The sequence below is a fragment of the Salvelinus alpinus genome, chromosome 7 (genome assembly GCF_045679555.1).
Source record: "Salvelinus alpinus chromosome 7, SLU_Salpinus.1, whole genome shotgun sequence".
Classification (NCBI taxonomy): Eukaryota; Metazoa; Chordata; class Actinopteri; order Salmoniformes; family Salmonidae; genus Salvelinus; species Salvelinus alpinus.
Window position 1 is genome coordinate 46342073 of NC_092092.1, and position 24818 is coordinate 46366890.

General features: G+C 39.8%; 1 protein-coding gene and 1 long non-coding RNA gene across 5 annotated transcripts in view; both read right to left on the minus strand.

The window, feature by feature from the left end:
• The window catches only part of LOC139581091 (ecto-NOX disulfide-thiol exchanger 2-like), a 253420-nt gene that overhangs the window by 74698 nt on the left and 153904 nt on the right, over positions 1–24818 (minus strand). The gene's annotated exons all lie outside the window — the stretch shown is intronic.
• On the minus strand, positions 1321–9486 carry LOC139581092 (uncharacterized). Its single transcript, XR_011676142.1, has 3 exons — positions 6267–9486; positions 5743–5803; positions 1321–5650 (listed from the first exon to the last, which is right to left on the minus strand). It is a non-coding gene; the product is annotated as an uncharacterized lncRNA (long non-coding RNA).

The window sequence follows — 24818 nt, forward strand, 5'->3', positions numbered from 1 at the left end:
ACAGAGAAGATCTGGTTTGATCAAGACATTTAGCTGCTGCCTTTTCCTTATTCCTTCCAGTGTGTGTGTGTGTGTGTGTGTGTGTGTGTGTGTGTGTGTGTGTGTGTGTGTGTGTGTGTGTGTGTGTGTGTGTGTGTGTGTGTGTGTGTGTGTGTGTGTGTCCAATTCCATTGAGAGCCAGAGGACAGAGGCATGCAGTAGACCTGTTCTTCTCAGGGATATTCAGCTACAGTAGCTCCAGCAGGATTCTCTGTACAGACAGAACAATGGAGACTCAACCCCCGAATTCAAGTTTCACATCTTTCAACATCTTCGGTTGAAAACACCCACACACTAACAAAAACACTATCTTCAGTGTGAAACAGGCCTCTTTCAGTCAGAGGTAAAACTCTGTAGAGACACAGAGAGCAGGGATCTCCTCTTGAACAGAAACATCAGTGGAGAACTTTATTCTCTCCACCCACACAAGGTCTCTCTTCCCTCTCCCTCCATCTTTATGTCTCTTCATCTCTCCTCTTCTCTCTCTTTTTCACGCAAGCATGCACACACGCTCGCCAACACACACATGCCACAGTCCTGTCCCTCCATGTTAAACAATCAGCTTCCAAGAGGTTTGTTAAGGTCATTACATTTCATGCTGCCCGTCAATCAAAAGTCCAGCCAGAAAAAAAAATGTGACATTTGACTAGAGATACCTCCTGGCCATCCAACACATCACATTAGTCCTCCCTTTATCCTCCTCCTCTCCCCCTTTCCTCCCCCTATTTTTCAGGGTAAACCACCCCTCCAGCAGAGTGGGTGCTGGGTGGAGAGAGGAAGGGTGACACAGGGAGCTGCAATGAGGCATGCTGGGTAATATTTTCTGATGAGGCGAGCAGGTCGGAGCACCTAGAACACGAACAGAGGCAGTCTCCAGTCTCAATGTGCTGCCAGACATCTTCTCTACTTAACATACTGTATCTCTTTAAATCACTATCAGAGATGCTCTTTCAATCTCCACCACACTTTTAAAACAGATCTCCCTCTCTCTTCATCTCTGCCAAAGATCTCCCTCTCTCTAGTCCTCTCCAGCCTGAATGCACAGCACACTTCTGTATCTCTATCAGAAAACTCGCCTACTTCTCTCAGCCTATAAATGTGCAGCTACAGATCTCACTCTCGGTGTCTCTATCAGTCCTCGTTCTGCCAACAGCACTGACTGCACTAAGTCAGCAATTACAGAGACACAGAGGGCCAAGAGTAAAATAAAAATTGGAAGGGTTTTCTTTTTCTTAAGTATTTATTCAGGTAAATAAATGTTCAAGCCAGGAACACCATATCCACTGCTTCTACTAGTATAATATGAATATTATCAGATACAAACCTATGAGACCAAAACATTTGCTTGCTACTTTCACTGTCTGCTGCTTCTATTAGTTAGTATATTGTATAAATAGTTAAAAAAGGGATGACAGTAAGACTATATACACCCGGTGTGTGTGTGTGTGTGTGTGTTAGAAGGGGGCAGTGATTGTTGAGGATATAAAAGATAGAACTGTATGAGTCCCCAGGGAACCCTCCCTAGAGCCTGTTTATGTATTCAGAGGGGAGTGTTTGTCAGGCTAAATCAATTCAGAGAAGAGTGTGTGGGTGTGTATGAGTGTGTGTGTGTGTGTGTGTTGCAGACTAAATGCTTCCCTGTGGGTGTTTAACATGCATCAGGCTTGACAACTAGCTTGGTCTGTCCACACATCTTCCTCATACACAGCAGTGTGCCTGGAGAACTCACAACTCTAATCAAAATCCAAACAAACAAATCAATGACATCATCGCTGTGAATATAGAACATCAAGTCTTATATTGCAGAGATTCTGCAGTTGGAAAGACAACACGTCCTTTGAGTGGGGACTCTACCGAAGCCTTGTCCCTATAAGCAAGCATGCTCTCTCCTTTAAGGACTAGAAGAGGCCCTAACACAACTATTTCCACAAGGCAAGCTATGTCCCCAAAAGGCACCATGTCCCCACAGTGGAGTTTCTACAGTAGCCTGTCCCCGCAAGGTACCATGCCCCCATAGTGGAGTCTCTACAGTACCCCGTCCTCATAAAACAACATATCCTCACAGCGGAACCTCTTCAGTACCACGTCCGTCCCCGCACAGCATTTTATTTCTGTAAGTTGACTGAGCCTGATCTTCCAGTAGCTATACTGAATGCAAAAACATAAACACAACATACAATTTCAAAGATTTTACTGAGTTACAGTTCATATAAGGAAATCAGTCTATTGAAATAAATTCATCAGACCCTAATCTATGGATTTCACATGACTGGGCAGGGGCGCAGGCCCACCCACTTGGGAGCCAGGTCCAGCCAATCAGAATTTGTTTTTCCCCACAAAAGGGCTTTATTACAGACATAATTATTCCTGAGCACGCCACTCCTCATCCGATCCTGCAAGTGAAGAAGCTGGATGTGGAGGTCCTGGGAAGGCTTGGTTACATGTGGTCTGTGGTTGTGAGGCCGGTTGGATGTACTGCAGAATTCTCTAAAAACGACGTTGGAGGCGGCTTATGGTAGATAAATTAACTTTAAATTCTCTGACAACAGCTCTGTTGGACATGTCTACAGTCAGCATGTAAATTGCACACTCACTCAAAACTTGAGACATCTGTGGCATTGTGTTGTGTGAGAAAAATGCACAACTTAGAATGGCCCTTTATTGTCCCCAGCACAAGTTGCACCTGTGTAATGATCATGCTGTTTAATCAGCTTCTTGATATGCCACACCTGTCAGGTGGATCGATTATCTTGGCAAAGGAGAAATGCTCACTAACAGGGATGTAAACAAATTTGTGCACAACATTTCAGAGAAATACAATTTTTGTACATATGGAAAATTTCTGCGATCTTTTATTTCAGCTCATGAAAAATGGGACCAACACTTTACATGTTGCATTTATATTTTTGTTTAGTATACTTGGCTCTAGAAATACTGATGATGCAATGACTTGGTGGCAGGTGGTGTTGCTTACCAGAGAGCCAATACATCTAATCAAAAGTGAAGTTTAAAGGGGAATGGAAACACTAGGATTTAGAAAGGCTGCCTACTGTAACTGTAAATCGCCATATTGGCATTGTTGCGTCACTGGCAGGAGAGACATTTTGGAACTCCCCAAAATGGCTGAATTTACAGAGTAGCTCCGAGTCTGAGAATGAGTTTATTACAGAGAATGAAATAATGTTAGTTAGGGTGCCAATAAACCTACTGAAATCATTCATGTTAGAGCTGATCGTTGTCCCAGATCAAAGAGTTCGTTCTCGTAGCAATAACAACACAGACATGCCGCCTGAAACACCTCAGCTAGAGGGTCTGCCAGATAATGGCTAGAGTAGGAGTGTGTGTGTTGTAGAGAAATGGTGGCGATACAGCCCAAAATCCCAGCAGATTGTGGCTGTATTACATCCAGTCAGAGGTTCCTGTCAGTCTATCTCTGTCTGGTGATGTATTACATCCAGTCAGAGGTTCCTGTCAGTCTATCTCTGTCTGGTGATGTATTACATCCAGTCAGAGGTTCCTGTCAGTCTGTCTGGATGGTGATGTATTACATCCAGGTCAGAGGTTCCTGTCAGTCTGTCTGGTGATGTATTACATCCAGTCAAAGGTTCCTGTCAGTCTGTCTGGTGATGTATTACATCCAGTCAGAGGTTCCTATCAGTCTGTCTGGATGGTGATGTATTACATCCAGTCAGAGGTTCCTGTCAGTCTGTCTGGTGATGTATTACATCCAGTCAGAGGTTCCTGTAAGTCTGTCTGGTGATGTATTACATCCAGTCAGAGGTTCCTGTCAGTCTGTCTGGATGGTGATGTATTACATCCAGAGGTTCCTGTCAGTCTGTCTGGATGGTGATGTATTACATCCAAGTCAGAGGTTCCTGTCAGTCTGTCTGGATGGTGATGTATTACATCCAGTCAGAGGTTCCTGTCAGTCTGTCTGGATGGCGATGTATTTATTGGACGTGTCACTAATCCTTATGAAGGACTTCCTGGCAGAAGAGGTCACGCGACCAGTTAGCAGCCGATATGCCAGTTAAATAATTGGTGAAATGTTGCTTGATTATAAATTGTTTAAGGTTAATATCAGTAGTGGATAGGTGCTCAATATATACAATCAGTATCCTATAACAATGTTTATCCCCAGTTCGAATCGCAGAAAGCATCATGATTCATGAAATCACATTCTAACCAATAATGGAGCGTGCTCATTATAAATACATTGTGATTTAGTTTCGGTATCAGACTAACTTTTCTTATGATTTTGTTTGCGGAGCATACAGGCTGGCAGTTTATCGCCATTTCAAGCTATGGGCACAAGGGAGAATTGGACGAGGTGTACGGCGTCTCATCCCTGCGTGTGTTGTTTCTTCCATAAGGTGCGCATACCCAAAAGCAAAGGCATTGAATAAAAGTTTGAATAAAACCAGTTCATTTAGTAAATCTATGCCTGCGCCTTATGTAAAAAATGGTATTTGTTAGCTTGTCCACTAGAACAACAGCTTCAAGCGTAACCAGATAAACTTGCTTTGAAGATAAAACTAATCCCGTGTCCCTGTCGTTAGAGTAGTGACTTCAACTAGCTTTGGCTGCCATCTAGTGGAAAGGAATGGTAACTACACTGGGCAGCTAGTTGGCAGAGTAAAATGAGACTTTAATAAGATATGCCATTTAGCAGATGCCTTTATCCAAAGCGAACTGGGTACATGGTAGTGGAAACAGATCACAGAAACAGGATTACAATGTTGATATCATGGATGGTCAGTCCTTGCATCTATAGCTCTGTCTTTGAATTTAAGAGGGGTTACATTTCTCCAGCCCCATCTCTCAGCTTTTTACAGAAAGAAGAGCAGGGAGACACTTTGTTATTATTTCTACTGCCAACTGCCACTTTAAGAAGTTAAGATGCAGATTAAATACACCCCAAAATATGTTACAGATACTATAAAAATGTCCCATCACTCAGACAGTTAGTGAATACACAGTATCCAGCACAGCAAACAATCAATCACTCAAATGTATTTTACAAAAGCCCTTTTTACATCAAAATAATAACCACAGTGGTTATAGAGGGTGCAACAGTTCAACTGACATTTGCTCCTGAGGTGTTGGCTTTTCATAGCTGAGCATTCATAGGTTGAGAGAGAGAGTCGAAACAGCAGGACCAGGACAAGGTAGCACATCCATTGGGAAAGGTTAATAACGGGTTGAAACGTGTTAAACAAAATCAGCTGAAAAAGAATTCCAACCCGATTCCCTTTATGGATGTGTGTATCTTTAAACTCGCTGTTGAATGGCCTGCTCCTTCTCCATTTTCGGAACACCAGCCCGCTCCCCCAAAGTGATCGATAGTATATCTTGGTTCGCACTGTGATGATTGTGGCTCTGAACTCTCAGGTTCATACAGCGACTTGTGGTCTTCACTGATCTCACTCTCCATCAGCTCCATCTGTGGAGTATAGGGGCAGGACTCAGTTGTATACTGATGGTTGTGAGCTCAATCTAGCTGGGCCCCGAGCTCTTTAGTGATAGTCCCGGTGGACCTCTTCTCCACCGCAGCACAGGAACACTCTGGGACCCAGGAGTCCGTTTGGCATGCTGTACTAACCGTTCTTCCCTGTTGGTAGAAAACAATTAAGGCATCTATTAGGCTATAGTCATATTCAAGAATCACTGCATATACTTGAAAAAACATGGATTTGCATGTACCTCCTCTGCCTCCTGCAGTCTCCTCCAGGATGAAAACTTTTTCAGGGATGAAGATGTCATCCTGAAAAAAGAAAAACAATTTCGTTAAGACAACTGAACCCAAATATATCAGTTGGCATTAACAAGCTTCCTGTCTTGAATGCTTTGTCAACACACGCACACACTCACAGCAAATACAGGGACACTTATTTTTCAGCAAACATTAGCTATGTCAACTTCAGTCTAGCTAAATGAGGTGGAGCTAACAAAACATTCCAAAAACAAATCTGTCAACAAAATGTATTACAGTACTTGACTATCTGAGGTGGAAGCTAGCTACAGTTAACTACCTAATAACAGGGGTACGCGGATAAACTGTTGCAATTTTAGTTGCAGTTGAGTTGCTTGCTAACGTTATTTGCTGGGGGTGTTACACAAAAGACTTCCGATGCAATTAGCTAGTTACCTTCAACTAGAGTTGCAACAAAGTTGTCCAGTGTCTAACGCTAGCCTAGTCAACAACAGTCATGACCGGTTAACGTTACCTCAGACTTCGTTGCATTGACTCGCGTTCAGTCGCTTTTGCTTGACTCCAAAGTCAGCGATGTTGATGATGGTCAGTCGGTCGGTAACCCCTACACCATAACCCTCGAAATGTCAAATGGAGGCACAAGCAGAGGGATTCAACGTAGGCGTATGACTCCTTTCCATTCGGAAACTCACGGTTGCCTGACAGAAAAATAGATGGCATCATGAGGTAGGAAAATGTGGATATATTGAAGCAACATCTCAAGACATCAGTCAGGAAGTTAAAGCTTCTTCGCAAATGGGTCTACCAAATGGATAATGACCCCAAGCATACTTCCAAAGTTGTGGCAAAATGGCTTAAGGACAACAAAGTCAAGGTATTGGAGTGGCCATCACAAAGCCCTGACCCCAATCCAATAGAAACTTTGTGGGCAGAACTGAAAAAGTGTGTGCGAGCAAGGAGGCCTACAAACCTGACTCAGTTATACCACCTCTGTCAGGAGAAAAACTTCTGACCCACTGGGAATGTTATAAAAGCTGAAATAAATCACTCTCTCTACTATTATTCTGACATTTCACATTCTTAAAATAAAGTGGTGATCCTAACTGACCTAAGACAGGGAATTGTTACTAGGATTAAATGTCAGGAATTGTGAAAATCTGAGTTTAAATGTATTTAGTGTATGTATAGAGATGGCAGTAATGAAGCTCTTGGATAATTTGAGCTCCAGAGCAGAGCGGTGGAGGATGAGAGAGAGGGGTGGAGAGTGGAGAGAGAGAGTGGAGAGAGAAAAGGGAGAGAGAGACAACGGGGACAGAGGAGAGGAATAGAGAGAGAGATGGAGAGAGTGGGTGGGAGAAAGCGATAACAAGCTACGGAACAGCTGTTTCTCCAGGTGATTCATAAGTACAGCCCTCTCACCCCGAAACCCCAATCCCACTACTACACAGCAAACCTGACTACAGCCCAACCTGCTGGCAATGTTGGTATGATACCAATGCAGCTGCGGGAGAGAGAGTCCTCTAATAAGGTAACAGCACTAAGAGCAGCTCCAATGGCTCAAGGCGCTCAGTGACAAAACACACACGCGCACACACACCACAGAGTTTTCCTCTCCAACACAGTTCTAAAACTATAACTCGCTCAACAAAAATATAACTTTATTTTGCATAGGCAGCACAGTAAACTAGGACGGAGAGTTTGCTAAGTCTGGAAGAAGCTCAGTAAACTGTACAAATGAAATGAAATAGGGAAAAACCCAGTAGGTGGGATTAGCGTCCTCCATGCCCACTTCATTTGAAATATGCGGTGGAGTGGAGTTGCCGTGAGGCCTATAATTCAGTAGCTCTGTTGACATGAATGTGCTTTTAAACAAGCTGAAGGATGTGGTTTATAAAAGGCTTTGGGAAAGAAGATATTATAATCTTCTTTATATTATAAAGGACAGAAAAAAGACACATGGCTGCATAAATCATTGTAGATGGCAGGGTGAAATGGTGAAGTATAAATGTAATGGTAAAGTGATCAATGCCCCGCAGTTCTTTTAATTTTTTTAAATTTATTTTTATTTTACCGTTATTTTACCAGGTAAGTTGACTGAGAACACGTTCTCATTTGCAGCAACGACCTGGGGAATAGTTACAGGGGAGAGGAGGGGGATGAATGAGCCAATTGTAAACTGGGGATTATTAGGTGACCGTGATGGTTGAGGGCCAGATTGGGAATTTAGCCAGGACACCGGGGTTAACACCCCTACTCTTACGATAAGTGCCATGGGATCTTTAATGACCTCAGAGAGTCAGGACACCCGTTTAACGCCCCATCCGAAAGACGGCACCCTACACAGAGCAGTGTCCCCAATCACTGCCCTGGGGCATTGGGATCTTTGTTTAGACCAGAGGAAAGAGTGCCTCCTACTGGCCCTCCAACACCACTTCCAGCAGCACCTGGTCTCCCATCCAGGGACTGACCAGGACCAACCCTGCTTAGCTTCAGAAGCAAGCCAGCAGTGGTATGCAGTGGTATGATATGTAACAAATAATAAACACCAGAAGCGTAGCACCTTATTGCGTTTCATTCATCTCAACCTCTCGCTTCTCGACTGATGGAACGTCATCAGTCGAGAAGGAGCTCTGGGCCCGTATACACAAAGCATCTCAGAAAAGGTCCTAGGAATCCTGTAGGGCTGACCCCATTGTTTGGTTGATAGACTGTTGGTCGAATGAACGTTTTTTTTTGTAGAGCAGAGGCAAATATACAGTGCATTTGGAAAGTATTCAGACCCCTTGCCTTTTTTCACATTTTGTTATGTTACAGCCTTATTCTAAAATTGATTAAACTATTTCCCCCCCTCATCAATCTACACATAATACCCCATAATGACAAAGCAAAAACACATTTTTATTCATTTTTCTCAATTTATTGAAAATAAAAAAGATACATTACATTTACATAAGTATTCAGACCCTTTACTAAGTACTTTGTTGAAGCACCTTTGGCAGCGATTACAACCTTGAGTCTTCTTTCGTATGACGCAATTAGCTTGGCACACCAGTATTTGGGGAGTTTCTCCCATTCATCTCTGCAGATCCTCTCAAGCTCTGTCAGGTTGGATGGGGAGCATCGCTGCACAGCTATTTTCAGGTCTCTCTAGAGATGTTCGATTGGGTTCCAGTCCGTGCTCTGGCTGGGCCACTCAAGGACATACTCCTGCGTTGTCTTGGTTGTGTGCTTAGGGTCGTTGTCCTGTTGGAAGGTGAACCTTCACCCCAGTCTGTGGTCCTGAGCACTCTGGAGCAGGTTTTCATCAAGGATCTCTCTGTACTTTGCACTGTTCATCTTTCCCTCGATCATGTCTAGTCTACCAGTCCCTGCCGCTGAAAAATATCCCCACAGGCCACAGCATGATGCTGCCACCACCATGCTTCACCGATCAATCTTGGTTACATCACACCAGAGAATCTTGTTTGTCATGGTCTGAGAGTTCTTTAGGTGCCTTTTGTCAAACTCCAAGCGGGCTGTCGTGCATTTTACTGAGGACTGGTTTCTGTCTGGCCATTCTACCATAAAGGCCTGATTGGTGAAGTGCTACAAAGATGGTTGTCCTTCTGGAAGGTTCTTCTATCTCCACAGAGGAACTCTGGCGCTCAGAGTGATCATCGGGTTCTTGGTCACCTCCCTGACCGAGGCCCTTCTCCCCTGATCAAATCAAATCAAATGTTATTTGATTGCTAAGTTTGGCCCGGGCGGCCAGCTCTAGGAAGAGTCTTGGTGGTTCCAAACTACTTCCATTTAGGAATAATAGAGGCAACTGCGTTCTTGGGGACATTCAATGGTGCAGACATTTTTTGGTACCCTTCCCCAGATCTGTGCCTCGACACAATCCTGTCTCAGAGCTCTACGGACAATTTGTTTGACCTCATGGCTTGGTTTTGCTCTGACATGCACTGTCAACTGTGGTACCTTATATAAACAGGTGTGTGTGTGCCTTTCCAAATTATGTCCATTCAATTGAATTTACCAAGGATGATCAATGGAAACAGGATGCAGCTGAGCACAATTTCGAGTCTCATAGCAAAGGGTCTGAAAACGTATGTAAATGTGATATTTCAATTTGCAAACATTTCAAAAAACCTATTTTCGCTTTGTTATTATGGGGGTACTGTGTGTATATTGATGAGGGAAACAAATTCATTGAATCTATTATATAATAAGGCTGTAACGCAGCAAAATGTGGAAAAATTCCAGGGGTCTGAATACCTTCCAAATGCACTGTATATACAAAACTATTTGGCACACTGATTCACGCCTGTCTGAGTAGACTAATCCATTGCGGAAGCCACGGGGATGGCACACCAGTATGACCAGCAGAACATGTACCGTTAAGTCACATCATTTCTCATCTACAATGTTTGTTTGATTACGGTCATTTCTGTTAATGCAGACAATATACAGTATTATTATTAGAGACTTACCGTTGTCATTGTAGGAGTGGACACATTGTTTGCAGAGCACACCACCTAGGCTACAATTTTGATTTATTTCATTCCATTTACGAGTTGTCAATTTATTCATTATCTTTTGTTTAGAGCGCTCCTGTCAATCTCGAGTAAGGACACGCAACTAATTACACATATAGAAATAGGACTAGTCTACCTGGCCTGCATGCAAATGTAGGCCGATAAGTATGCCCATTTGGGGATCAGATATTATTTCTGATTGCCTTAACTCACCATCACTGTGGAGCTTCTCAAAGTATTTGTTCTTTGCCTCAAACAGCAAGTAAACAAGGTCTGTTTTTACATCCATTGAGAATGACAATCATTCCTCAAAGTAGCCTATATGAAAAATCTTTCCAGGTCTCGCCATTTCGATAACCACTCAGCATTAAAGGGGAAAAAAATGTCATACTCTGATCCGGTGGAAACGTTATAAAATAGGTCTACCAGATAACTTCTTATCCCTTACGCAAAATACCCTACAGCTGTGTCTGTCTGTCCAGAGCTCATTGGCATGGGAAACTGAGGGCCCAGAATATTTTATACAATGTTGTAAGTTTGCTAGCATGAGCGTCAGGCTGGACCAAGTTAATACAATAGTTGATACAATGTTTCAAGTTCCTTGCAGACAGACCATGCATAGCTAATGTGATTTATAGGATATTTATTTTAATCAGGATATTTTCTACCTGCAGTATGCAATGTTTTTATTTGTAGGGTTTATGTAGGCTATTTTACATATATGGCAAAGAGAAGTTACTTTTAGATTTCGTCATCTCACTGTCAACTGCGTTTATTTTCGGCAAACTTAACATGTGTAAATATTTGTATGAACATAACAAGATTCAACAACTGAGACATAAACTGAACAAGTTCCACAGACAATGTGTCCCTGAACAAAGGGGGGGTCAAAATCTAAATTAACAGTCAGTATCTGATGTGGCCACCAGCTGCATTAAGTACTGCAGTGCATCTTCTCCTCATTGGCTTCACCAGATTTGCCAGTTCTTGCTGTGAGATGTTACCCCACTCTTCCAACAAGGCACCTGCAAGTTCCTGGACATTTCTGGGGGGAATGGCCCTCGCCCTCACCCTCCGATCCAACAGGTCCCAGACGTGCTCAATTGGATTGAGATCCGGGCTCAGAACGAGCAGTATGGATGGTGGCATTGTCATGCTGGAGGGTCATGTCAGGATGATCCTGCAGGAAGGGTACCATATGAGGGAGGAGGATGTCTTCCCTGTAACGCACAGCATTGAGATTGCCTGCAATGACAACAAGCTTAGTCCGATGATGCTGTGACACACCGCCCCAGACCATGACGGACCCTCCAAATCGATCCCCTCCAGAGTACAGGCCTCGGTGTAACGCTCATTCCTTCGACGATAAACGCAAATCAGACCATCACCCCTGATGAGACAAAACTGCGACTCGTCAGTGAGGAGCACTTTTTGCCAGACCTGTCTGGTCCAGCGACGGTGGGTTTGTGCCCATTGACGACGCTGTTGCCGGTGATGTCTGGTGAGGACCTGCCTTACAACAGGCCTACAAGCCCTCAGTCCAGCCTCTCTCAGCCTATTGTGGACAGTCTGAGCACTGATGGAGGGATTGTGCATTCCTGGTGTAACTCGAGCAGTTGTTGTTGCCATCCTGTACCTGTCCCGCAGGTGTGATGTTCAGATGTACCGATCGTGTACAGGTGTTGTTACACGTGGTCTGCCACTGCGAGGACGATCAGCTGTCCGTCCTGTCTCCCTGTAACGCCGTCTATCACAGTTCGGACATTGCAATTTATTGCCCTGGCCACAACTGCAGTCCTCATGCCCCCTTGCAGCATGCCTATTGCTGAGTTTATAAACAAACTTTTCACTGCCGTTTAACAACTCTAAATCGCTTGTCGTTGCAAACAGCATTTGAAAGGTCTATAATTTTCATCTAACACAATCAAAGTAAACATAAGCCCTAGATGCCTTTAATTGCCCAATTTATAGGCATGCACAATTAGGCATATTTTTTAACAACGTGATATTGTGCTCCAAAGGTATATCTTGAAATAACATGATTTAGGTAATTAAATAATAAAAACAAAAACAAGTTTATTTATTAGCCTATTTGTTATAAGTATTTAGGCATGTCATGTGAAATAAGCCTTGTAAATCATTGTCAAAGGCATAAGATATACTGTTCCATGTAGATCTAGATTATCTATGGATTGGATCAAATAGAATTACCACATTATTTTAACAATTCCAAAGCAATTGCATGTGGCGCAGGAACCACTGACTCACCACATTTTTCTATTACGAAGACATCTGCTGGTAACTTAACGGGTAAGGACAGCTCACGATGCGTTCGAATTATCTGTCGACTAGATGTGATTTATGACTTAAAGAGGCTTCATGCATAGGTTTTATTTTTGCCCATAAGAGTAGGAGTAAAAATTCTCTATACTCAGCACTTACCACCAGTTTTCTACTCTGAGTCGCTTTGTGGATACTGTTCAATGACACCCCTAAATGGTTCAACTGACAGTGTGATTCATGATGATGACATTTCTGTTAGCTCTGCCACTGTAATTTCAACTGTCTGAGGTACACATGATAACTGTGGGCTCTGCCACTAGGCAAACAGTCTTCGGTAGAGCCAAGATGGCGACCGACAGTGACCGCTACAGTCTAATGCCATGTTTCTATGGTTCACCTGTCCAAGTGACACATGATGACATATGACAGTAGGCAAAGGATGATTCTGCCCTTTTTGTAAATTAGAAGGATCCTCTGGTTAATCTCTTAGGGCTTAATCATAGCTTGTATGCTCTGCAAAACTCAACAAGTTTTGTATAAATCAATACAGTAGTGGTGTGGATGGCAGAATAGAAACACATTGAGTTGCATGAGCATTTTGCAAATAAGGGATGATACTGCCAAAGCTCCTCCCAACTGTCTGGAACTGAGCTGTGTGGCTCTCAAGTCCTCAGACAGATAATAGAGTCATAACTCTATCTGGCTGACTCAGCTCTGCATGCCCATTTTAATAGACACAACAAATGGCCTACGGAGGCAAACGTGAGGGCTGCAGGATCCACAGACTACAGAAACCAGTCTAGGAATAGGATTAGGGTTATAACTACAGTAGAGGAGGTATGGTTAGTGTTATAACTACAGTAGAGGAGGTATGGTTAGTGTTATAACTACAGTAGAGGTATGGTTAGGGTTATAACTACAGTAGAGGTATGGTTAGGGTTATAACTACAGTAGAGGTATGGTTAGGGTTATAACTACAGTAGAGGTATTGTTAGTGTTATAACTACAGTAGAGGTATGGTTAGTGTTATAACTACAGTAGAGGTATTGTTAGTGTTATAACTACAGTAGAGGTATGGTTAGTGTTATAACTACAGTAGAGGTATGGTTAGTGTTATAACTACAGTAGAGGTATGGTTAGTGTTATAAATACAGTAGAGGTATGGTTAGGGTTATAACTACAGTAGAGGTATGGTTAGGGTGATAACTACAGTAGAGGTATGGTTAGTGTTATAACTACAGTAGAGGTATGGTTAGGGTTATAACTACACTAGAGGTATGGTTAGTGTTATAACTATACTAGAGGTATGGTTAGTGTTATAACTACAGTAGAGGTATGGTTAGGGTTATAACTACAGTAGAGGTATGGTTAGGGTTATAACTACAGTAGAGGTATGGTTAGTGTTATAAATACAGTAGAGGTATGGTTAGTGTTATAACTACAGTAGAGGTATGGTTAGGGTTATAACTACAGTAGAGGTATTGTTAGTGTTATAACTACAGTAGAGGTATGGTTAGTGTTATAACTACAGTAGAGGTATGGTTAGGGTTATAACTACACTAGAGGTATGGTTAGGATTATAACTACAGCAGAGGTATGGTTAGTGTTATAACTACAGTAGAGGTATGGTTAGTGTTATAACTACAGTAGAGGTATGGTTAGTGTTATAACTACAGTAGAGGTATGGTTAGTGTTATAACTACAGTAGAGGTATGGTTAGTGTTATAACTACAGTAGAGGAATGGTTAGTGTTATAACTACAGTAGAGGTATGGTTAGTGTTATAACTACAGTAGAGGTATGGTTAGGGTGATAACTACAGTAGAGGTATGGTTAGGGTGATAACTACAGTAGAGGTATGGTTAGTGTTATAACTACAGTAGAGGTATGGTTAGTGTTATAACTACAGTAGAGGTATGGTTAGTGTTATAACTACAGTAGAGGTATGGTTAGTGTTATAACTACAGTAGAGGTATGGTTAGTGTTATAACTACAGTAGAGGTACGGTTAGGATTATAACTACAGTAGAGGTACGGTTAGTGTTATAACTACAGTAGAGGTACGGTTAGTGTTATAACTACAGTAGAGGTACGGTTAGGGTTATAACCACAGTAGAGGTATGGTTAGTGTTATAACTACAGTAGAGGTATGGTTAGTGTTATAACTACAGCAGAGGTATGGTTAGGGTTATAACTACAGCAGAGGTATGGTTAGTGTTATAACTACAGTAGAGGTATGGTTAGTGTTATAACTACAGTAGAGGTATGGTTAGTGTTATAACTACAGTATAGGTATGGTTAGTGTTATAACTACAGTAGAGGTATGGTTAGGATTATAAATACAGTAGAGGTATGGTTAGTGTTATAACTACAGTAGAGGTATTGTTAGTGTTATAACTACAGTAGAGGTATGGATAGTGTTATAACCACAGTAGAGGTATGGTTCGGGTTATATTTACAGTAGAGGTATGGTTAGGGTTATAACTACAGTAAAGGTATGGTTAGTGTTATAACTACAGTAGAGGTATGGTTAGTGTTATAACTATAGTAGAGGTATGGTTAGTGTTATAACTACAATAGAGGTATGGTTAGTGTTATAACTACAGTAGAGGTATGGTTAGTGTTATAACTACAGTATAGGTATGGTTAGTGTTATAACTACAGTAGAGGTATGGTTAGTGTTATAACTACAGTAGAGGTATGGTTAGTGTTATAACTACAGTAGAGGTAGGGTTAGTGTTATAACTACAGTAGAGGTATGGTTAGTGTTATAACTACAGTAGAGGTATGGTTAGGGTTATAACTACAGCAGAGGTATGGTTAGGGTTATAACCACAGTAGAGGTATGGTTAGTGTTATAACTACAGTAGAGGTATGGTTAGTGTTATAACTACAGTAGAGGTATGTTTAGTGTTATAACTACAGTAGAGGTATGGTTAGTGTTATAACTACAGTAGAGGTATGGTTAGTGTTATAACTACAGTAGAGGTACGGTTAGGATTATAACTACAGTAGAGGTACGGTTAGTGTTATAACTACAGTAGAGGTACGGTTAGTGTTATAACTACAGTAGAGGTATGGTTAGGGTTATAACCACAGTAGAGGTATGGTTAGTGTTATAACTACAGTAGAGGTATGGTTAGTGTTATAACTACAGCAGAGGTATGGTTAGGGTTATAACTACAGCAGAGGTATGGTTAGGGTTATAACTACAGCAGAGGTATGGTTAGTGTTATAACTACAGTAGAGGTATGGTTAGTGTTATAACTACAGTATAGGTATGGTTAGTGTTATAACTACAGTAGAGGTATGGTTAGGATTATAAATACAGTAGAGGTATGGTTAGTGTTATAACTACAGTAGAGGTATTGTTAGTGTTATAACTACAGTAGAGGTATGGATAGTGTTATAACCACAGTAGAGGTATGGTTCGGGTTATATTTACAGTAGAGGTATGGTTAGGGTTATAACTACAGTAAAGGTATGGTTAGTGTTATAACTACAGTAGAGGTATGGTTAGTGTTATAACTATAGTAGAGGTATGGTTAGTGTTATAACTACAATAGAGGTATGGTTAGTGTTATAACTACAGTAGAGGTATGGTTAGTGTTATAACTACAGTATAGGTATGGTTAGTGTTATAACTACAGTAGAGGTATGGTTAGTGTTATAACTACAGTAGAGGTATGGTTAGTGTTATAACTACAGTAGAGGTAGGGTTAGTGTTATAACTACAGTAGAGGTATGGTTAGTGTTATAACTACAGTAGAGGTATGGTTAGGGTTATAACTACAGCAGAGGTATGGTTAGGGTTATAACCACAGTAGAGGTATGGTTAGTGTTATAACCACAGTAGAGGTATTGTTAGTGTTATAACTACAGTAGAGGTATGGTTAGGGTTATAACCACAGTAGAGGTATGGTTAGGGTTATAACTACAGTAGAGGTACGGTTAGTGTTATAACTACAGTAGAGGTATGGTTAGGATTATAAATACAGTAGAGGTATGGTTAGTGTTATAACTACAGTAGAGGTATTGTTAGGGTTATAACTACAGTAGAGGTATGGTTAGGGTTATAACCACAGTAGAGGTATGGTTAGTGTTATAACTACAGTAGAGGTATGGTTAGGGTTATAACTACAGTAAAGGTATGGTTAGTGTTATAACTACAGTAGAGGTATGTTTTTGTGTTATAAATACAGTAGAGGAATGGTTAGTGTTATAACTACAGTAGAGGTATGGTTAGGGTGATAACTACAGTAGAGGTATGGTTAGTGTTATAACTACAGTAGAGGTATGGTTAGTGTTATAACTACAGTAGAGGTATGGTTAGTGTTATAACTACAGTAGAGGTATGGTTAGTGTTATAACTACAGTAGAGGTACGGTTAGTGTTATAACTACAGCAGAGGTATGGTTAGGGTTATAACCACAGTAGAGGTATGGTTAGTGTTATAACTACAGTAGAGGTATGGTTAGTGTTATAACTACAGCAGAGGTATGGTTAGGGTTATAACTACAGTAGAGGTATGGTTAGGGTTATAACCACAGTAGAGGTATGGTTAGTGTTATAACTACAGTAGAGGTATGGTTAGGGTTATAACTACAGTAAAGGTATGGTTAGTGTTATAACTACAGTAGAGGTATGTTTTTGTGTTATAAATACAGTAGAGGAATGGTTAGTGTTATAACTACAGTAGAGGTATGGTTAGGGTGATAACTACAGTAGAGGTATGGTTAGTGTTATAACTACAGTAGATGTATGGTTAGGGTTATAACTACAGCAGAGTTATGGTTAGGGTGATAACTACAGTAGAGGTATGGTTAGGGTGATAACTACAGCAGATGTATGGTTAGGGTGATAACTACAGCAGATGTATGGTTAGGGTGATAACTACATTAGAGGTATGGTTAGGGTGATAACTACAGTACAGGTATGGTTAGGACTATAAATACAGTAGAGGTATGGTTAGTGTTATAACTACAGTAGAGGTATTGTTAGTGTTATAACTACAGTAGAGGTATGGATAGTGTTATAACTACAGTAGAGGTATGGTTAGGGTTATAACTACAGTAAAGGTATGGTTAGTGTTATAACTACAGTAGAGGTATGGATAGTGTTATAACCACAGTAGAGGTATGGTTCGGGTTATATTTACAGTAGAGGTATGGTTAGGGTTATAACTACAGTAAAGGTATGGTTAGTGTTATAACTACAGTAGAGGTATGGTTAGTGTTATAACTATAGTAGAGGTATGGTTAGTGTTATAACTACAATAGAGGTATGGTTAGTGTTATAACTACAGTAGCGGTATGGTTAGTGTTATAACTACAGTATAGGTATGGTTAGTGTTATAACTACAGTAGAGGTATGGTTAGTGTTATAACTACAGTAGAGGTATGGTTAGTGTTATAACTACAGTAGAGGTAGGGTTAGTGTTATAACTACAGTAGAGGTATGGTTAGTGTTATAACTACAGTAGAGGTATGGTTAGGGTTATAACTACAGCAGAGGTATGGTTAGGGTTATAACCACAGTAGAGGTATGGTTAGTGTTATAACCACAGTAGAGGTATTGTTAGTGTTATAACTACAGTAGAGGTATGGTTAGGGTTATAACTACAGTAGAGGTATGGTTAGGGTTATAACCACAGTAGAGGTATGGTTAGGGTTATAACCACAGTAGAGGTATGGTTAGGGTTATAACTACAGTAGAGGTACGGTTAGGATTATAACTACAGTAGAGGTATGGTTAGGGTTATAACCACAGTAGAGGTATGGTTAGGGTTATAACTACAGTAGAGGTATGGTTAGTGTTATAACTACAGTAGAGGTATGGTTAGGTTTATAACTACAGTAGAGGTACGGTTAGGGTTATAACTAAAGTAGAGGTATGGTTAGGGTTATAACTACAATAGAGGTATTGTTAAGGTTATAACAACAGTAGAGGTATTGTTAGGGTTATAACAACAGTAGAGGTATGGTTAGGGTTATAACCACAGTAGAGGTATGGTTAGTGTTATAAATACAGTAGAGGTATGGTTAGGGTTATAACTACAGTAGAGGTATGGTTAGTGTTATAACCACAGTAGAGGTATGGTTAGTGTTATAAATACAGTAGAGGTATGGTTAGGGTTATAACTACAGTAGAGGTATGGTTAGTGTTATAACTACAGTAGAGGTATGGTTAGGGTTATAACTACAGTAGAGGTATGGTTAGGGTTATAACTACAGTAGAGGTATGGTTAGGGTTATAACCACAGTAGAGGTATGGTTAGTGTTATAAATACAGTAGAGGTATGGTTAGGGTTATAACTACAGTAGAGGTATGGTTAGTGTTATAACTACAGTAGAGGTATGGTTAGGATTATAAATACAGTAGAGGTATGGTTAGTGTTATAACTAGAGTAGAGGTATTGTTAGTGTTATAACTACAGTAGATGTATGGTTAGGGTTATAACTACAGCAGAGTTATGGTTAGGGTGATAACTACAGTAGAGGTATGGTTAGGGTGATAACTACAGCAGATGTATGGTTAGGGTGATAACTACAGTACAGGTATGGTTAGGACTATAAATACAGTAGAGGTATGGTTAGTGTTATAACTACAGTAGAGGTATTGTTAGTGTTATAACTACAGTAGAGGTATGGATAGTGTTATAACTACAGTAGAGGTATGGTTAGGGTTATAACTACAGTAAAGATATGGTTAGTGTTATAACTACAGTAGAGGTATTGTTAGTGTTATAACTACAGTAGAGGTATGGATAGTGTTATAACTACAGTAGAGGTATGGTTAGGGTTATAACTACAGTAAAGGTATGGTTAGTGTTATAACTACAGTAAAGGTATGGTTAGTGTTATAACTACAGTAGAGGTATGGTTAGTGTTATAACTATAGTAGAGGTATGGTTAGTGTTATAACTACAATAGAGGTATGGTTAGTGTTATAACTACAGTAGAGGTATGGTTAGTGTTATAACTACAGTAGAGGTATGGTTAGTGTTATAACTACAGTAGAGGTATGGTTAGTGTTATAACTACAGTAGAGGTAGGGTTAGTGTTATAACTACAGTAGAGGTATGGTTAGTGTTATAACTACAGTAGAGGTATGGTTAGTGTTATAACTACAGTAGAGGTATGGTTAGGGTTATAACTACAGCAGAGGTATGGTTAGGGTTATAACCACAGTAGAGGTATGGTTAGTGTTATAACCACAGTAGAGGTATTGTTAGTGTTATAACTACAGTAGAGGTATGGTTAGGGTTATAACTACAGTAGAGGTATGGTTAGGGTTATAACCACAGTAGAGGTATGGTTAGGGTTATAACCACAGTAGAGGTATGGTTAGGGTTATAACTACAGTAGAGGTACGGTTAGGATTATAACTACAGTAGAGGTATGGTTAGGGTTATAACCACAGTAGAGGTATGGTTAGGGTTATAACTACAGTAGAGGTATGGTTAGTGTTATAACTACAGTAGAGGTATGGTTAGTGTTATAACTACAGTAGAGGTATGGTTAGTGTTATAACTACAGTAGAGGTATGGTTAGGATTATAACTACAGTAGAGGTACGGTTAGTGTTATAACTACAGTAGAGGTACGGTTAGTGTTATAACTACAGTAGAGGTATGGTTAGGGTTATAACCACAGTAGAGGTATGGTTAGTGTTATAACTACAGTAGAGGTATGGTTAGTGTTATAACTACAGCAGAGGTATGGTTAGGGTTATAACTACAGCAGAGGTATGGTTAGTGTTATAACTACAGTAGAGGTATGGTTAGTGTTATAACTACAGTATAGGTATGGTTAGTGTTATAACTACAGTAGAGGTATGGTTAGGATTATAAATACAGTAGAGGTATGGTTAGTGTTATAACTACAGTAGAGGTATTGTTAGTGTTATAACTACAGTAGATGTATGGTTAGGGTTATAACTACAGCAGAGTTATGGTTAGGGTGATAACTACAGTAGAGGTATGGTTAGGGTGATAACTACAGCAGATGTATGGTTATGGTGATAACTACAGCAGATGTATGGTTAGGGTGATAACTACATTAGAGGTATGGTTAGGGTGATAACTACAGTACAGGTATGGTTAGGACTATAAATACAGTAGAGGTATGGTTAGTGTTATAACTACAGTAGAGGTATTGTTAGTGTTATAACTACAGTAGAGGTATGGATAGTGTTATAACTACAGTAGAGGTATGGTTAGGGTTATAACTACAGTAAAGGTATGGTTAGTGTTATAACTACAGTAGAGGTATGGATAGTGTTATAACCACAGTAGAGGTATGGTTCGGGTTATATTTACAGTAGAGGTATGGTTAGGGTTATAACTACAGTAAAGGTATGGTTAGTGTTATAACTACAGTAGAGGTATGGTTAGTGTTATAACTATAGTAGAGGTATGGTTAGTGTTATAACTACAATAGAGGTATGGTTAGTGTTATAACTACAGTAGAGGTATGGTTAGTGTTATAACTACAGTATAGGTATGGTTAGTGTTATAACTACAGTAGAGGTATGGTTAGTGTTATAACTACAGTAGAGGTATGGTTAGTGTTATAACTACAGTAGAGGTAGGGTTAGTGTTATAACTACAGTAGAGGTATGGTTAGTGTTATAACTACAGTAGAGGTATGGTTAGGGTTATAACTACAGCAGAGGTATGGTTAGGGTTATAACCACAGTAGAGGTATGGTTAGTGTTATAACTACAGTAGAGGTATGGTTAGTGTTATAACTACAGTAGAGGTATGGTTAGTGTTATAACTACAGTAGAGGTATGGTTAGTGTTATAACTACAGTAGAGGTATGGTTAGTGTTATAACTACAGTAGAGGTACGGTTAGGATTATAACTACAGTAGAGGTACGGTTAGTGTTATAACTACAGTAGAGGTACGGTTAGTGTTATAACTACAGTAGAGGTATGGTTAGGGTTATAACCACAGTAGAGGTATGGTTAGTGTTATAACTACAGTAGAGGTATGGTTAGTGTTATAACTACAGCAGAGGTATGGTTAGGGTTATAACTACAGCAGAGGTATGGTTAGGGTTATAACTACAGCAGAGGTATGGTTAGTGTTATAACTACAGTAGAGGTATGGTTAGTGTTATAACTACAGTATAGGTATGGTTAGTGTTATAACTACAGTAGAGGTATGGTTAGGATTATAAATACAGTAGAGGTATGGTTAGTGTTATAACTACAGTAGAGGTATTGTTAGTGTTATAACTACAGTAGAGGTATGGATAGTGTTATAACCACAGTAGAGGTATGGTTCGGGTTATATTTACAGTAGAGGTATGGTTAGGGTTATAACTACAGTAAAGGTATGGTTAGTGTTATAACTACAGTAGAGGTATGGTTAGTGTTATAACTATAGTAGAGGTATGGTTAGTGTTATAACTACAATAGAGGTATGGTTAGTGTTATAACTACAGTAGAGGTATGGTTAGTGTTATAACTACAGTATAGGTATGGTTAGTGTTATAACTACAGTAGAGGTATGGTTAGTGTTATAACTACAGTAGAGGTATGGTTAGTGTTATAACTACAGTAGAGGTAGGGTTAGTGTTATAACTACAGTAGAGGTATGGTTAGTGTTATAACTACAGTAGAGGTATGGTTAGGGTTATAACTACAGCAGAGGTATGGTTAGGGTTATAACCACAGTAGAGGTATGGTTAGTGTTATAACCACAGTAGAGGTATTGTTAGTGTTATAACTACAGTAGAGGTATGGTTAGGGTTATAACCACAGTAGAGGTATGGTTAGGGTTATAACTACAGTAGAGGTACGGTTAGTGTTATAACTACAGTAGAGGTATGGTTAGGATTATAAATACAGTAGAGGTATGGTTAGTGTTATAACTACAGTAGAGGTATTGTTAGGGTTATAACTACAGTAGAGGTATGGTTAGGGTTATAACCACAGTAGAGGTATGGTTAGTGTTATAACTACAGTAGAGGTATGGTTAGGGTTATAACTACAGTAAAGGTATGGTTAGTGTTATAACTACAGTAGAGGTATGTTTTTGTGTTATAAATACAGTAGAGGAATGGTTAGTGTTATAACTACAGTAGAGGTATGGTTAGGGTGATAACTACAGTAGAGGTATGGTTAGTGTTATAACTACAGTAGAGGTATGGTTAGTGTTATAACTACAGTAGAGGTATGGTTAGTGTTATAACTACAGTAGAGGTATGGTTAGTGTTATAACTACAGTAGAGGTACGGTTAGTGTTATAACTACAGTAGAGGTATGGTTAGGGTTATAACCACAGTAGAGGTATGGTTAGTGTTATAACTACAGTAGAGGTATGGTTAGTGTTATAACTACAGCAGAGGTATGGTTAGGGTTATAACTACAGCAGAGGTATGGTTAGTGTTATAACTACAGTAGAGGTATGGTTAGTGTTATAACTACAGTATAGGTATGGTTAGTGTTATAACTACAGTAGAGGTATGGTTAGGATTATAAATACAGTAGAGGTATGGTTAGTGTTATAACTACAGTAGAGGTATTGTTAGTGTTATAACTACAGTAGATGTATGGTTAGGGTTATAACTACAGCAGAGTTATGGTTAGGGTGATAACTACAGTAGAGGTATGGTTAGGGTGATAACTACAGCAGATGTATGGTTAGGGTGATAACTACAGCAGATGTATGGTTAGGGTGATAACTACATTAGAGGTATGGTTAGGGTGATAACTACAGTACAGGTATGGTTAGGACTATAAATACAGTAGAGGTATGGTTAGTGTTATAACTACAGTAGAGGTATTGTTAGTGTTATAACTACAGTAGAGGTATGGATAGTGTTATAACTACAGTAGAGGTATGGTTAGGGTTATAACTACAGTAAAGGTATGGTTAGTGTTATAACTACAGTAGAGGTATGGATAGTGTTATAACCACAGTAGAGGTATGGTTCGGGTTATATTTACAGTAGAGGTATGGTTAGGGTTATAACTACAGTAAAGGTATGGTTAGTGTTATAACTACAGTAGAGGTATGGTTAGTGTTATAACTATAGTAGAGGTATGGTTAGTGTTATAACTACAATAGAGGTATGGTTAGTGTTATAACTACAGTAGCGGTATGGTTAGTGTTATAACTACAGTATAGGTATGGTTAGTGTTATAACTACAGTAGAGGTATGGTTAGTGTTATAACTACAGTAGAGGTATGGTTAGTGTTATAACTACAGTAGAGGTAGGGTTAGTGTTATAACTACAGTAGAGGTATGGTTAGTGTTATAACTACAGTAGAGGTATGGTTAGGGTTATAACTACAGCAGAGGTATGGTTAGGGTTATAACCACAGTAGAGGTATGGTTAGTGTTATAACCACAGTAGAGGTATTGTTAGTGTTATAACTACAGTAGAGGTATGGTTAGGGTTATAACTACAGTAGAGGTATGGTTAGGGTTATAACCACAGTAGAGGTATGGTTAGGGTTATAACCACAGTAGAGGTATGGTTAGGGTTATAACTACAGTAGAGGTACGGTTAGGATTATAACTACAGTAGAGGTATGGTTAGGGTTATAACCACAGTAGAGGTATGGTTAGGGTTATAACTACAGTAGAGGTATGGTTAGTGTTATAACTACAGTAGAGGTATGGTTAGGTTTATAACTACAGTAGAGGTACGGTTAGGGTTATAACTACAGTAGAGGTATGGTTAGGGTTATAACTACAATAGAGGTATTGTTAAGGTTATAACAACAGTAGAGGTATTGTTAGGGTTATAACAACAGTAGAGGTATGGTTAGGGTTATAACCACAGTAGAGGTATGGTTAGTGTTATAAATACAGTAGAGGTATGGTTAGGGTTATAACTACAGTAGAGGTATGGTTAGTGTTATAACCACAGTAGAGGTATGGTTAGTGTTATAAATACAGTAGAGGTATGGTTAGGGTTATAACTACAGTAGAGGTATGGTTAGTGTTATAACTACAGTAGAGGTATGGTTAGGGTTATAACTACAGTAGAGGTATGGTTAGGGTTATAACTACAGTAGAGGTATGGTTAGGGTTATAACCACAGTAGAGGTATGGTTAGTGTTATAAATACAGTAGAGGTATGGTTAGGGTTATAACTACAGTAGAGGTATGGTTAGTGTTATAACTACAGTAGAGGTATGGTTAGGATTATAAATACAGTAGAGGTATGGTTAGTGTTATAACTAGAGTAGAGGTATTGTTAGTGTTATAACTACAGTAGATGTATGGTTAGGGTTATAACTACAGCA